Raw genomic sequence first — 5,691 nt, forward strand, 5'->3', positions numbered from 1 at the left:
TAGATAGGCTTTTTTTAGGTAAAGTTTATAGCATTTGTTCTCCAGACCTTTTAAATTTTATAGTTTTCTAGATATATATGAAAGAGGTGTGGCCTATTCCAGGTTCAGTAGGTTAGAATGCTCTAGCCTTGCTCAGATACTCAGGATGGACCAACTGGGCAGCGGGCAGCAGCGCTACAGCTGTGGTTTCTGTTGTCATTGTCTGTCTATCTGTCTGTCTGTCTGTCTGTCTCTCTCTCTCTCTCACACACACACACACACACACACTTTTCCTCTCAAGACTGGAACTCAGGAAATCTCCTTCAAGGACACTTTTTGTAGGTGGCTCATTGCTTTCCCTGTGGAGTTCCTAGGGAATGCAGTAGGTGGCGCTACAGGAGTTTGAATCCTGAAACTAAAGCTCACCCTCTAAACAAGGTTGCTCCCAGCTCACATCCAGGTTTCATTTGAATTTGCCTCTGAATTAGTACAAGTCCCAATGCTCACACTAAAGCAAAGGGAACTCAAGGTAGGACTAGCCCAGGGTGGCCTGTGTGTGTCCTAGTTCACGCTCTCTGAGCGAGTGTACAGTGACCACATGTGTGTCAGCTTCTTCAGATGGTCACCTTCTCAGTGGTCCCCACTGGTAAGGAAGCCTACGTATCCTGTATTTCAGAATGGGAACTCTGGAGAGTAGGAGTGAAGAAGACCCAGTTGGGCTGGGTGATACCATGTTCTTGTCCATCTCTGATGTCATATCTGTGTGTTTACACGGGCTTGGTGACATGTATACAGGGTACAAAAGAAGATATGTGTGCTGGGCCTTTCCTTGATGCCATCATCTCTGTGACCCTTGAGCCTTACAAGAGCTAACGGATAGCCAGCCTTTGCTCAGTCTGATGAGAAACCTTCCAAATGAGACAAACTGCCAAACGTTTATTAAGGGATGCCCATGCAAGATTGGCGTCACGGACTGTCCCACTCCAGGAGGGTGGGCTGGAGTTCTCAAACCAGACTAATAAGATTTCAGTTCCTCTGTTTCTAAACAGCATATCAGCTTCAAAGGTTGAACTACCCAAGGGACGCAAATGATTCAGAGTTGCAGGGATGGGGCTTCAGGTTAGCTGTGCTGCTGGTGGTGATGGGTGCTGTTGCTGCCCGCTACGTGGGATGTGCTCACACCAATCAACCACTGACCGGCGACTTCCACTCTATTATGTGTGACCTCTCCTACAAATGAATGCCAAGGAAACCCGAGATCTATAAAACAGTCTCTGGCGATCCTTAAACATTCCATGCAAGCCTGTCTTGACCAAGGCACCTTTACTGAAGAGCCAGCAGAAGAAGGATAAAACCAAGGAACCAACCTTCCCGTGAGGAGCGTCTAGAGAGTTCTCCAGACCCACAGTGTTTGAGTAGCCCCACCATGGGCAGGTTTTCATTTTCCACTGTGGCTTCACTCTCGTGGGGCTGATTCTTGACTATATGAAGGCAAGCTTGGAGGCACACAGCTGTTAATCCCAACAGGTTCAGAAGTAGTAGCAAGAGGGTCCTTTCATGGTCATTCTTGGGTATATGCACAGTTAGCCTGTGGTATATGAGACCCTAGATCTCAAAAAAAAATTCATAAAGAGCCAGGTATAGTGGTGTGCGTCTGTAGTCCCAACACTCGGGAGGTTAGGATGGGAATGTGGCTTGAGTCAAGTTCAAGACCAGCCTAGGGGGCACAGTGAAATTCTATTCCAGAGAAAAGGAAAGAAGCCACTGAGCAGAACGCTCCCCAAAACCAGGACCTTCAGCCTCCTTTCTCCCTCAGAAGAAAGTTACTACTTAAAGAAGAGAGGCCTGGATCCCTGTCTGTCCTTCACTTTTAATACACGTGAAGCAGAGGCCCCAGATCCTTTACTCTCCTCTGCCGTGGACAATGAAAACCAGGAAGAATAATGAGTCCTGCAGAGGTGGCAGCCCAGAAACCCTCTGGGGAAAGTGGAATTCTTCAGCTGAGGTGACCGGACTCAGTGGCAGCACCTGTCCAACCCACACCAAAGGACGGGAGTGGACAGTCTCCCTGAGCCTTAGTTTCTCTCTCGTGGTCTGTGCGAGCACTGGATGAAAATGCAGAAGGTAGAGTGGTCCGGGGCTTGATTTCTGGGTGTGTAACAGCTTCTCTGGAGCCCCATGTTTAACTTGTCTTGTTGAGGGGTTGGTTTGAGACAAGGTGTCTCTGTTAGTCTCAGACCTACACAGATCCACTTGCCTCTGCCTCCTGAGTGCCAGGATGCGCCGTGCCCAGAAAAGACCATTTTTAAATACATTGCCTGCAGCTCTAGAGAGCCTGCTGTGGGGGTGCTGGCCAACTCATCTGCTGACACTGGAGTCTTACTCCAGGAGTCTCACAAGCCTTGGGGTCTCTGCCTCCCTTGGTAGTCTTTGGCCTCCTCTCTTCATGCTAGGGTGTTGGTGAGTTCACAGATCACACTCCCCATACGTGCAGGGGACTGCGTGAATCAGTCACTCTGTTCTCTTGAGCCTGAGACGTGGGTACCCACTTGTGAGCATGAGCCTTCTGGACTCTATGACTCCTAGAAAGAGAGCCTCGGGCCTGCTTTATGCATCCTTTTATTCAGGCCATTTCCTCTCTGGACTCAACTGGCACTCCTGATGTCTGTTCTCTTAGCTGCTAAGAATGTCAGCTCACAGGCCAGCTATCCTAACACACCATTGGACAGTGGCAACCCTGCTTGTCCACGTGGGCAAAGTGAAAACACCTGGTGGAGAGAAAAAACCTTGGTCCTATTTCTGCATAGCCTTCCAGCCAAGCTTGGGCTGCTGGCTCAACCTGTCCGACCTCTGCTGAGAATCAGCCCTGACACCTTCCCTACCAAGTGGGTGTCATCACATTGCAGTGGCCCAGCCCTTCTTGACTGCAGGTGATCACCAGGCAGGGGATGCAGGGTCCCTGAAAATGAATTGTCGCTGCTGTCTGCAGGAAGGTAGCCTGTGCCTGTGGGCACGACTTGCAAGGGTCTGACCTGATTCTATAAAACTAATGTTTGCTCCATGGTGAAAACATGAAATGTGGACAAATCCACAGAAACAGACACCATTTGCTAGGGAAACAGTTCCATGGGGGGGGGGGTTCCTGTGCAAACGGCTCCCCTGTGATTACCACACAGGTCGCTGGGTGGCCGAGGGGTCACGTAAAGCTGCCGCCCACATGGTTCCGATTTCTAAAATCAGCCTGCATTACTGTACACTCCAACCCTCAACTTTGCGTTATAAATTCAGTGTTCCGGGTTGGAGAACAAAATCTGCCATGAATTTTTTGACATTTGTTTAAACTTTTCATTGTGAAATAATTTCACTTATAAAAAACCAGCAAGGGCTGGAGAGATGGCTCAGAGGTTAAAGAGCACTGGCTACTCTTCCAGAAGTCCTGAGGTCAATTCCCAGCAACCACATGGTGGCTCACAGCCATTTATAATGAGGTCTGGTGCCCTCTTCTGGCCTGTAGGAATATATGCAGGCAGAACTGTATAATAAATAAATTTTTTAAAAGCCAGAAAAATTATGTATCTTCTCTATGATATTCAGTGCCAAAGATAAACATAACAATAACATCAACAAAATGTTTCTCTTTTAAGAAAATAATTTTAGGGGGCTGGAGAGATGGCTCAGAGGTTAAGAGCAGTGACTGTTCTTCCAGAAGTCCTGAGTTCAATTCCCAGCAACTACATGGTGGCTCACAACCATCTGTAATGAAATCTTGTGCCCTCTTCTGGCCTGCAGGCATACATGCAGACAGAACACTGTGAACAAAATAAATAAATACATCTTTTTAAAAAAATAATTTTAAAAGGAAAGAAACAGCTGAGCAGTGGTGGCACATGCCTTTAGTCCCAGCACTCTGGAGGCAGAGGCAGGCGGATCTCTTGAGTTCCAGGCCAACCTAGTCTACAAGAGCTAGTGCCAGGACGGGCTCCAAAAGCTACAGAGAAACCCTGCCTCCTTAAAAAGTAAATAAATGCAACATAAAAAGTAAAAAGGAGAAAGTAAAATCTTGAAGTCTGCATGGCAGCACATACCTGTAGTCAGGAGGCTACCATGGGAAGATCACTTGAGCCTAGGAGTTTGAGACCAGCCTACACACAATAGCAGATGAAACCCATTTTCTCTTTAAAGACAAAACTATTGAAACATACTGCCCTCTGCTTCAGGGGCTCTCTTGAGGTTCCTCTCCTTGCCCCCTTTGCCTTCATGGACCCCACATTCTATTGTTTGTCTCTTCACCCCAATTTCTAGCAGTTCCTCACTCTTAAATTTGTCATCTACATTTTTTAAATTGAGGATAAATTCATATAATGTAATATGAATCAGTTTAAGTATGTAGTGATCCTGTGACATCGAATTCAGAATAAACCACTTCTGTCCGGTTGGCCCAGTGCAGGCTGGACCAGGTGCTCTGCAGAAGCCTTTATGTCTTTGGGTTGGGCTGTGGTTTGGGGCAGGAATGGCATTGGGGTGTTTTATCTGTGGTTCTCTGTAACTGGGGACACTTGCCACTGATCCACTTCAGTCTCAGCAGTTCTGACTTTGATCATTGGCTAAATCCGTCTCTGTAATATTCACTGCTGTAAAACGCCCGTTAGCTCCTCTGGTGATTGATGTCTCATATGAAGAGAGAATGAGCTCAGATTCCTATCATCTGTTTGTTTATCCCCGGCTGTCCTGTTCCTCCCAAGTGCTAGGGCTAAGGGTGTGCGGCACCACACCTGCTGAGATCAGACTCTGGAACTAATCTGAGGTGGCATGGGAAGCGTTGGTATAGGATACGGTCAGATGTCCGCATAACAAAGACGGTGTCCGTGGGAAGAGTGGCAGAGTGTTGGTATAGGATACCGTCAGATGTCCGCATAACAAAGATGGTGTCCAATATGCCAGTTATGGGAGAAGATTGCATGGAAGAGAAGATGTAGAACTAGGAACATAGAGGTCTTGGATGGAGGAAGAGGGTCTTGAGTCATATGAATGAGCACATCATGTCTGTTGGGAAAACTCAGTGAACTCCCTTGGTTTCCAGCAGAGGCTACACTGGGGTCTCAGAGCCTCTGTAGGGATGTTATGGGTTTAGAGACTTGTTCTGGCTGTATCTGTAACAATTCTGGGCTTTTTCCTACCTGTCACCCTCTTTCTGTGGCCTGGTGGCCGAGTTACAGCCAGCATCCTCAGCAGGTGAGTGGTCAGCCCGGGAGAAGCCATGGGGAACCCACTGCATGAGCAGGCCTGACAAACCCTCACAACCTACAGTGGCCTTTGCACCTTCCGGTGCCCGCTGCATGTGGCATCTGCTGCTTCCCCTTGCATGTTTGTGTCCTGTCCCATGTCCTCAGCCCTCAGCCTTCCCGGTGCCAAGCTTGCTGGTCCTATCTTAGTGGTTTCGTCAGACGGACAGGAGCCAGGGTATCCTTGGTCACTTGGTGTCCAGCAGCCAACCTCTGCCTTTGGAGGAAGGGATCAGGGAGTCAGTGGGTGACAGGCAGTTCCAATGCCACGCCTTCTTACCGGGCTCAACAGCTTCTACTCTGCCCTGCAGCCCTATGGGGCTTCCAGGGTGGCCTGGGCCACAGCAAGCTGTGCCATATCGGACACCCCATGCCCTGCTCTGCCAAGACAAGTCACACCACACTGACCTCTCGCCCCATTCCCCTCCAG

At 48.6% G+C, this 5,691-nt stretch overlaps 1 protein-coding gene across 2 annotated transcripts in view; it reads left to right on the plus strand.

Annotated features, from left to right (window-relative positions):
* Positions 1-5,691, plus strand: part of Zdhhc3 (zinc finger DHHC-type palmitoyltransferase 3) — a 44,786-nt gene that overhangs the window by 36,301 nt on the left and 2,794 nt on the right. The gene's annotated exons all lie outside the window — the stretch shown is intronic.

Source organism: Alexandromys fortis, unplaced genomic scaffold (genome assembly GCF_014885135.2).
Source record: "Alexandromys fortis isolate MF-2015 unplaced genomic scaffold, M_Fortis_MF-2015_v1.1 scaffold_44, whole genome shotgun sequence".
Taxonomy (NCBI): Eukaryota; Metazoa; Chordata; class Mammalia; order Rodentia; family Cricetidae; genus Alexandromys; species Alexandromys fortis.